This window comes from Oncorhynchus gorbuscha, linkage group LG26 (assembly GCF_021184085.1).
Source record: "Oncorhynchus gorbuscha isolate QuinsamMale2020 ecotype Even-year linkage group LG26, OgorEven_v1.0, whole genome shotgun sequence".
Classification (NCBI taxonomy): domain Eukaryota; kingdom Metazoa; phylum Chordata; class Actinopteri; order Salmoniformes; family Salmonidae; genus Oncorhynchus; species Oncorhynchus gorbuscha.
In genome coordinates, this window is record NC_060198.1 from 26,385,584 (window position 1) to 26,396,255 (window position 10,672).

A 10,672-nucleotide genomic window follows, 5' to 3' on the forward strand; every position below is an offset into this window, starting at 1 on the left:
ACTCACATGCTCTCTCCCCTTACACACTCTCTCTCCCTCTACAACACCCTCTTAAAGCTGTCCTTCCGTTGCCATGGTGATTACAAAGCCAGAGGGATGATAAGCAGTAGCAGCTGAGGAGATGAAAGTGTTCTCTCTCTCTCTGCATGTCCTGCCTCTCTCATGTTTTCTAGCCATCCTCTTTGCTTTGATGTGCCCCACGTTCTGTCTCTCTCCCTCCATATTTTGACTGGGATGCTAGTGAAATCATCTGGAATCACAGAGGAGCCCTCTCTCTTATCTCTTAGGGCGCTCAAGAGTTGAGGAGTACACGCATGCCATGGCATCTCCTAGCCCTGGACAATGATATAGTCTCTCTGTGTTCAGACATGGCTGCTGTAGAGAACTAAATGAATGCAGTAAAAACACTACAATCTCTTCACGGAATCTGTCTATTGACCTTCTGGTTATAAACTGATGAACGAACAGTTAACAGCACTTCTAACCATACAGCCACCACACCAGATAATTACCACAATGACATTTACAGGTACTGTCCATAAAGAGCTTTAGTTTTGGCATTCCATGCCCGCTGCTATGAATGTTTGGTCAATGGTGAGAATGGTCAATAAAAACAACCATATTGTCTGAGTATTGAGCATAAGTTTTGTGGGTCATATGAAAAAGGGGCATGTCCTGTTTTGTTTGGCTACGGTTTAATTTCCAGGCACATGCGATAGCAGCTCTGTCTGTTATCCTGTTCAAATAAGCGTTGCTTTACAAGCACTGTGTGGTCGTCTCCACCATCACCCCGCTTCTCTCTCAGCTGTTCCATTAAAATCAGTTCCACATCGAAGAATCAGGCTAGAGAACGCTGGTGAGGAAATGACAGTTGAGCCTTTACGAGATTCACTGCTGGAAAATGTAGCCTACATACTAGGGCTAAGGACATGTTTTAGTAGGGCATGATACTCAGAATGTCATTGAACATTGAAATTTTACAAGAGAACTGACTATTCTCTTGCACAATGAAAAGATTCATCTCGGTTTTACTGTAAACACATTTCTATAAGCATGTTCTGAATAAGCTCCCACATTTTAATTTGCTTACACTGGTCTCTACTGGTCATCTGGGGAATTACAACATTAATAGAGGGAAAGACTTTAATTGAAAATGACTCACATTATACTGTGGTCAGTATGCGTTCAGGCTTTTCCACGAGTCAGTCAGGTTCAAAGAGGTCAATAACATGTTGGATCTGGATGTAAAAAATACACACTTCAGAAGAATGTCCTGCTGTCCCAGTGTCACTCATTTCAACCCAAACTATTTATCATATTCAGCTCCTCTCCTGTACTACAAACACCCTCTCAGTTCTGTACTCCCATTTAACACAGCTCTCTCTCTCTCTCCATCTTCCTCGTTCCCTTTTTTTAATAGCCTTTTTTTTAACCTGCCTCCTCTCTTTTTCTCTCTCTCTCCCTGGGACCCAGTCTCTCTCTCTCTACATGTTTCTGTTTATATCTTTCATGCGTCTGTACATCTGATCCCCCTGTGCTCTGCAGCTAGCTGGGTAAATATTGGCTCTGTGTTCTGGATGCGGTGTTATGTTACAAAATGTGGGTAATCAAAAAGTTACGTTACTGATGAACAATTCTGGACAGGTAACTAGTAAAAAATTACATTTAGAAGGTATCCTACCCAACCCTACACACACACACACACACACACACACACACACACACACACACACACACACACACACACACACACACACACACACACACACACACACACACACACACACACACACACACACACACACACACACACACACAGACACACAGCGGTCTAAGGCACTGCATCTCAGTGCTAGAGGCATCACTACAGACCCTGGTTCGATTCCAGGCTGTATCACAACCGAGTACAATAGGGCAGCACACAATTGACCCAGTGTTGTCCGGGTTAGTCTGTCATTGTAAATAAGAATTTGTTCTTAACTGACTTGCCTATTTCAATAAAGGTTAAATAAAAATAAATAAAACATACACTTTATAATTACAATAATTTACAATAATTACAAGAGGTGGAGCAATGTTCTAGTAGCACCTATAAAACACCTACTCAGAACATTTACTAGAAGACCTCTGGTGCCTAGGTTCTATATCAGGGGGTATAGCTCAGTGGTAGAGCATTTGACTGCAGATCAAGAGGTCCCCGGTTCAAATCCGGGTGCCCCCTCATTTTCTTTGTAACGTATTGATCACAGATCTAAAAGTTGTTATCAATGGTGGGTTGGTGAATCGTGAAAGGTGACTAAACTGGGTAGGTAAGGCCGAGATAAACAAGGATCTGTTTCCGAAACGAGTTAAACGCACATAAATGGAGCTTAATCCCCTTTCAGTAGTTCTCCCTCTAAGTATATTCTGAGTTTGAGAATAGCATGCTTTTCACCTGCTATTTCTTTTGGGTGGAGATCAAATAAATGTTGTGATGAAAATATGTCTACAAATGTCTGGATTCTGACCTTGACTTAATTCCCTAATAATGCCACCATCTTTGCGCAGAAGGAAACCATGAATAAGGTCTAGAGAACCTAGCGGTTCCAAGTTGAAAAAGCATCTGCTTATTTTTTTCTGATAGACATACAGTAACACCATTCATCATGCACTGCAATTTACAACTTGATAAGAGCCGTTGATAACATCTTAGGTAAATGAGTAATCCGTTTGAAGAAGGGAATTGTAAATATAAATAGATATAGATATTTGTTTTCCCGTATTATCGCGAGACAAATGTTGAGCCAGTCACATGGCAGCAAACTGAAAGCATATCAACTTTCCCACAGTAAAGTTTATGAAATGCTGTGCCGTTATGCAGAATTTTAATTGTACATCATTTTATCGTGAGTTGCAGGGATGGGTACTCTCGAAAGTCTTACTTATAGGCTAACCCTGTTTCCTATTTATATCATGTTAAATATTAGCCACCATCAGTATTGACCGTGAGTAGGCCTACAATTTACTGTTAGTTCTCTTCAGTTGGTATAGCCTACATTATCATTCTATTTAATTACATTGTTTCGTTTACCCTCATCTTCTTCACATTGTTTCGTTTACCCTCATCTTCTTCCTCTGTAAGCGATATTTTTTAAATTTTTTAATGACATGTAAGCTAATTCAATCGTTCTGGAGCTGAGCGCCGGCCAAGCCACAACAGTTTGAACCGGACGCATACTTGGCCGTGTCATCACACAATTCCACGGTTAGTGCAGGCAATAGACGAGGGTATATTGTACACTATTCTCACTATTATAATTATACGTACAATCATTTTCCAACATTACCATCGGTATAAGAACTGAATGTGCCAATTTTCTGAAGGAATCAAACCACCTTGTTCTTTCCTTCGTGTGTAAAGGCTCTCCAAACCATTTTTTTTTATGATTCATAAATACTTTTCTAACCCCTAAATACGATCAAATCTAATCATGCTTCGTAAACAACAGGTGTAGACTAACAGTGAAATGCTTACTTAAGGGCACCTTCAAAACAATGCAGGATACGATCAACAAAAACAAATGATAATAGATTAAAAAATTGTAACTTGGAATAAATACACAATGAGCAATGATAGCTTGGCTATGTACATGGGGTACCAGTACCGAGTTGATGTGCAAGGGTACGGGGAAATTGAGTTCGATATGTACATATACTGTAGAGGTAAAGTGACTCGGCAACAGAAAAGATAAAACAGTAGCAGCAGCAGCAGCATATGTGATGAGTGTGGAAGTGTGTGTATGGAAGTGTGCGTATGACGACAGTGTGCCTGTGTGTATGTGTGAGTGAGTGTATGTGTTGAAGTGTGTGGGTACGGTTCCGTGTGTGTGCATAAAGTCAAAAATAATATAATATATGCCATTTAGCAGACGCTTTTATCCAAAGTGACTTACAGTCATGTGTGCATACATTCTACGTATGGGTGGTCCCGGGGATCAAACCCACTACCCTGGCGTTACAAGCGCCATGCTCTACCAACTGAGCTACAGAAGGACCACAAGAGTGCAAGAAAGAGTGCAAAAATACTCAATGCAGATAGTCCAGTTAGCTATTTGGTTAACTATTTATCAGTCTTATGGCTTGGGGGTAGATGTTGTTCAGGAGCCTTTTGGTCCTAGACTTAGCGCTCTGCTACAGCTTGCCGTGCGACAGCAGAGAGAACTGTCTATGACTTGGGTGGATGGTGTCTTTGACCATTTTTAGGGCCTTGCTATAAAGGTCCTGGATGGCAGGGAGTCCAGCCCCAGTGATGTACCATCTGTAGCTCCTTGCAGTCCGATGCCGAGCAATTGCCATACCAAGAGGTGATGCAGCCAGTCAAGATGCTCTCAATGGCACAATTGTGGAACCTTTTGAGTATCTGCGGGCCCATGCCAAATCTTTTCAGCCTCCTGAAGGAGAAGAGAAATTGTCATGCCCTCCTCACAACTGTGTTGGTGTGTTTGGACCATGATAGGTCATTAGCGATGTGGACACAGAGGAACTTGAAGCTCTCAAACGGCTCCACTACAGCCCTGTCGATGTGATTGGGGGCGTGTCCAGCCCTCCATTTCCTGTAGTCCATGATAACCGCATTTTTTTTGCCCACATTGAGGTAGTGGTTGTTGTCCTGGCACCACACTGCCAGGTCTCTGACCTCCTCCCTATAGGCTGTCTCATTGTCGTCGGTGATCAGGCCAACCTCCGTTCTGTCATCGGCAAACTTGATGATGGTGTTGTAGTCATGCGCCACCACACAGTCGTGGGTGAACAGGGAGTACAGGAGGGTACCAAGCACGCACCCCTGAGGGGCCCCCGTGTTGAGGGTCATCGTGGCGAATATGTTGTTGCCTACCCTCACCACCTGGGGGGTGGCCCATCAGGAAGTTCAGGATCCAGTTGCAGAGGGAGGTGTTCAGTCCCAGGGACCTAACATGCTGACCAGACCGCATGCGCCATCACACGCATGTTGATTTTATCCCCTCCACATCAGATGCGATCAGGACATGCAGGTTGAAATAATAAAAACAAACTCTGAACCAACTATATTCATTTGGGGACAGGTTGAAAAGCATTCAACATTTATAGCAATTTAACTAGCTACCTTTTGCTCGCTAATTTGTCCTGGGATATAAACATTACGTTGTTATTTTACCTGAAATGTATAAGGTCCTCTACTCTGACAATTAATCCACAGATAAAAGTATAAATGTTTGTTTGCAAGAAATCTCTCCTCCTTGAGGCTTCTTCTTCTACTTTGGACTTTGTATGGCGGTTGGCAACCAACTTTAAGGTGCATTACCACAACCAACTGGACTGGCGTGTGGGCCTCAGTTCATCTTTCAATCACCCAGGTGCTCTATGCTCTTAAAAGCCAATGAGGTGATGGCACGTGGGTATATTCTCCTAAAAACCAATGAGGAGATGGGAGAGGCAGGACTTGCAGTGCGTCGAGCGTCACAAATAGAACCAAGTTCTATTTTAGCACCTGACTACGCAGACACTCATTGATGCGTGCGAGCAGTGTGGGTGCAATGATTGAATAACATGTATGTGTACATTTATTTTGCAACGCTCGCGCATGTGTCACGTGCGGCCTGGTTAGTATGTTAGCATAGTGATGAGCTTTGTGGGCACTAAGGCGTTGAACGCTGAGCTGTAGGTGTTCCTATTGTCCAGATGGGAAAGGGCAGTGTGGAGTGCAATAGAGATTGCGTCATCTATGGATCTGTTTGGGCGGTATGTGAATTGGAGTGCGTTCAGGGTTTCTGGGATGATGAGGTTGATGTGAGCCATGGCCAGCCTTTCAAAGCATTTCATGGCTACAGATGTGAGTGCTACAGGCAGCAGTCATTTAGACAAGTTACCTTGATGTTCTTGGGCACAGGGACTATGGTGGTCTGCTTGAAACATGTAGGTATTACAGACTGGGTCAGGGAAAGGTTGAAAATGTCAGTGAAAGACAGAGTCATTTTAAGTCTACCAATTGGTGCTGAAACGACAGATGAATATGCATATATTTAGATGTTTTTCTTTAATTGATCCCTAATATTCAGAACCCGTTCGCTGGATATATTGTATTGGGTCTGTCATCAAACTTCAAACTAAAAGGACCACTGTATTTTGGGTTTAAGATAAATGTACTGGAAACCCTGTTTAAATGAAAACTCAGCGTTTTCAGCGTTTCAACTACATTTACTCAGCGTGAAAAAAAACCTTACGCACCTTCATAAGGTAAGTCTGAATACCAACTACTGAGAAGTGTATAGGAAAGGCTTACATAAGAAGCATCATCTTAGGTCAGTTAGGATCACCACTTTATTTTAAGAATGTGAAATGTCAGAATAGGAGTAGAGAGAATGATTTCTTTCATCTTTTATTTCTTTCATCACATTCCCATTGGGTCAGAAGTGTATATACACTCAATTAGTATTTGGTAGCATTGCCTTTAAATTGTTTAACTTGGGTCAGACGTTTCGGATAGCCTTCCACAAGCTTCCCACAATAGGATGGGTGAATTTTAGCCCATTCCTCCTGACAGAGCTGGTGTAACTGAGTCAGGTTTGTAGGCCTCCTTGCTCGCACACGCTTTTTCAGTTTTTCAAATGTTCTATAAGATTGAGGTCAGGGCTTTGTGATGACCACTCCAATACCTTGACTTTGTTGTCCTTAAGCCATTTTGCCACAACTCTGGAAGTATGCTTGGGGTCATTGTCCATTTGGAAGATCCATTTGCGACCAAGCTTTAACTTCCTGACTGATGTCTTGAGATGTTGCTTCAATATATCCACATAATTTTCCCTTCCTCGTGACGCCATCTATTTTGTGAAGTGCACCAGTCCCTCCTGCAGCAAAGCACCCCCACAACATAATGCTGCCACCCCCGTGATTCACAGTTGGGATTGTGTTATTTGGCTTGCAGGCCTCCCCCTTTTTCCTCCAAACATAACGATGGTCATTATGGCCAAACAGTTCTATATTTGTTTAATCAGACCACAGGACATTTCTCCAAAAGTACGATCTTCGTACTTCCCCATGTGCAGTTGCAAACCATAGTCTGGCTTTTTTATGGAGGTTTTGGAGCAGCGGCTTCTTCCTTGCTGAGCGGCTTTTCGGGTTATGTTGATATAGGACTCGTTTTACTGTGGATATAGATACCTGTTTCCTCCAGCATCTTCACAAGGTCCTTTGCTGTTGTTCTGGGATTGATTTACACTTTTCACACCAAAATACATTAATCTCTAGGAGACAGAACACGTCTCCTTCCTGAGTGGTATGACGGCTGCGTGGTCCCATGGTGTTTATACTTGCGCACTATTGTTTGTACAGATGAACGTGGTACCTTCAGGCGTTTGGAAATTGCTCCCAATGATGAACCAGACTGAACCAGACCAGACCAGGTTTTGGCCGATTCCTTTTGATTTTCCCATGATGTCAAGCAAAGAGGCACTGAGTTTGAAGGTAGGCCTTGAAATACATCCACAGGTACACCTCCAATTGACTCAAATTATGTCAATTAGTCTATCAGAAGCTTCTAAAGCCATGACATCATTTTATGGAATTCTCCAAGCCGTTTAAAAGCACAGTCAACTTAGTGTATGTAAACTTCTGACCCACTGGAATTGTGATACACTGAATTATAAGTGAAATAATCTGTCTGGAAACAATTCTTGGAAAAATGACTTGTGTCATGCAGAAAGTAGATGTCATAACCGACTTGCCAAAACTATAGTTTGTAAACAAGAAATGTGTGGAGTGGTTGAAAAACGAGTTTTAATGACTCCAACCTAAGTGTACGTAAACTTCCGACTTCAACTGTATGTACAGGTGTAGTGTAGAGTACTGGTTGGCAGCCGGCTAGGGACAGTGTCTAAGGTTCAGGGCAGGGTACTGGGCCGAGGCCGGCTAGTGATAACTGTTTAACAGTCTGATAGCCTGGAGATAGAAGCTGTTTATCAGTCTCTCGGTCCCAGCTTTGATGCACCTGTACTGTCTTTGCCTTTTAGATGGTACTGGGGTGTACAGGCCGTGGTTCGGGTGGCTGAGATCCTCGATAATCTTCTTGGCCTTCCTGTGACACTGGGTGCGTGGGTACGAAGACGCGCAAGCAACTGCGGCCCCTCGTGATGAGTTCCGATTTTTTTGTTGCCCCCTCCCCCATCAAAGTTGCCCATCCCTGCCATAGACAAACAGAACCCTGGACAGGTTAATCGCCCTCGTCTCATTTACCCCTTATATATACACAACAATAAGCGTTCAATATTTGTTTTTAAAATGTTGTTACGTTACAATAACATTTTATTTGAAGCAATCCCTAATATATACAAGACAATCACAATATGATACACGATAGGCACAAAAGTCAGCCCATATACTAACCCGGGCATTTTCTTCTCACCCACATAGTACCTTGATTCAAGTATTTTACTCATCTTTGTTTCCTTATGACAATGTATAAGTAGTACCACAACCTGTCCAGTAGATGGGGCAATTTAATTCTTACCCACATACTGTAGACATGCTACTATTTAGCCATTTTTTGTGAGAAAAAATATGGTTATTAATTTCAAGTTCTCTGGAAGACTAATCCAAATAATGACAGAAACCCAACTATTCCAAAAATGTTTCTTTCCCCATACCGCTCTCAAATCCGAAAGGAACCATTTTGGTTTCACTCCATCTCAGTGGTGGAAAAAGTACCCAATTGTCATTCTTGAGTAAAAGTAAAGCTCCCATCATAGAAAATTACTCAAGAAAAAGTGAAAGTCACCCTGTAAAACACTTCTTGATTAAAAGTCTAAAAGTATTTGGTTGTAAATGTACTTAAGTATCAAAAGTAAATGTATAATCATTTCTAATTTCTTATATTAAGAAAACCAGGTGGCGCCATTGTTTTTATTTGTATTTTTACAGATAGCCAGGGGTACACTTCAACACTTAGACATCATTACAAATTAGGAATATGTGTGTGATTTGGACAATTTTCCTGTCCTGCTAAGCATTCAACATGTAACGAGTACTTTTGGGTGTCAGGGAAAATGTATGGAGTAAAAAGTACATAATTTTCTTTAGGAACGTAGTGAAGTAAAAGTGAAAGTTGTCAAAAATAGAAATATTAAAGTAAAGTACAGATATCCCCAAAACTACTTAAGTAGTACTTTAAAGTATTTTTTACTTAAGCACTTTACACCACTGCTCCTTCTAGTGGAATAGTTGTGGTTATCCCTGGCCAAGTTAAAGTAGTTACATAAGTATTCGGGGAACACACAGTGGACAATCTTAAGTACAAGACACAATTTAAAAGACAATAGCAATAGTAGCTCATAATATTAGCTGGCAGTCAAAAACATGTTACCTGATCATAACTGTTACAGTAAAATGGTTTGGTTTATTACTGTCAGATATTGTTGCCGTCATACTATATTATAGGCCTATATTTATTATACACGGTATAACCCATAGGATTTATCTCTCACTTAGAACTAACTAGCTGTTAAAATGATACCCGTTCTTTCACATCCCTTGTTGAGGAAGTGTTTGAGACATACCTGATGGAAGGTCATTCATTATATTGCAGGCCTATTGTATTGAAGTCAGAGTCGTTCTCTAGTCATTCACGTTTTTATCACCACCAGATTTACTTTTGAAATTCTGAGGCACACAATGTCCTTGTCGTGATGCAAATAAACCTCAATGTAATTTCAAGTGGCTGGGGTGTAAAATGGCCTGCAGAGCTGTTTTTTTTTTCATTGTCTTCCCAACAGGCCTTTTCCCACGTTGTTTGGTTTCCGCGGTCACGATTTTAACAACACTCGGCACCCTTAATTGTCTCATCAAGGCGTACCCTAATACACACCATAAACTGCTCATCGAAATGAACTTAAACTGGTCGAAATATGTCATGTGAGCTGTTGTTGTTGTCGTTTTATGGCAAATGCACGACAGGACTAGAGTTTTACTATCTGAGGTTTACAACGGTGACCAAACCCATATTTTTATCTAATGTGTTTAGGGTGCACGCATGTTCATATAAAAAAAAAAATATATATATATATATATCACTGGGCATGCATGAGAACAGACTGATGTCGTTACTGACAAAAAGATACAAAGACACACTAACGTTCTTTCCCCCCTTGATAGCCTATATAAAATATTGTGTACTGTACAGTACTGAAAAGACACACTAACATTAATTTCCCCATTGATAGCCCATATAAAATATTGTGTGCTGAACAGTACTGACAGCACCCAGGAGACACGTGTATTTGGCTCCTCCTATTGGAGGAAACGAATGCACTGTATGCACTCTCCTAACAGACGAACACATCTTGAAAAACGTCGATTAACCGTTAAATACATCAATATTTTTTCCCGATAAAAAAGATACCTATATATCTATAAATTATAGTTATATAGTTATTATTAACATAATTGACATTATCCTTCGAATAATTTGTTATTATTTTCGTAATGAACTGCAACGGGGGTATAGCTCAGTGGTAGAGCATTTGACTGCAGATCAAGAGGTCCCCGGTTCAAATCCGGATGCCCCCTATTTTGTAGACGCGAACGCGCGAGCTATTAAGTGTAGTTGTTAGAAACAAGTCGGTATATAATATCACCCTTAGATTGCTGACGCTTTGTTTTGGCA

At 41.3% G+C, this 10,672-nt stretch overlaps 2 non-coding genes across 2 annotated transcripts; both read left to right on the top strand.

The window, feature by feature from the left end:
- Window positions 1-2,149: 2,149 nt before the first annotated feature.
- Window positions 2,150-2,221, top strand: trnac-gca. The gene has a single exon. It is a non-coding gene; the product is annotated as a tRNA-Cys (tRNA).
- Window positions 2,222-10,503: 8,282 nt separating this feature from the next.
- On the top strand, window positions 10,504-10,575 carry trnac-gca. Its single transcript has one exon. It is a non-coding gene; the product is annotated as a tRNA-Cys (tRNA).
- Window positions 10,576-10,672: the final 97 nt, after the last annotated feature.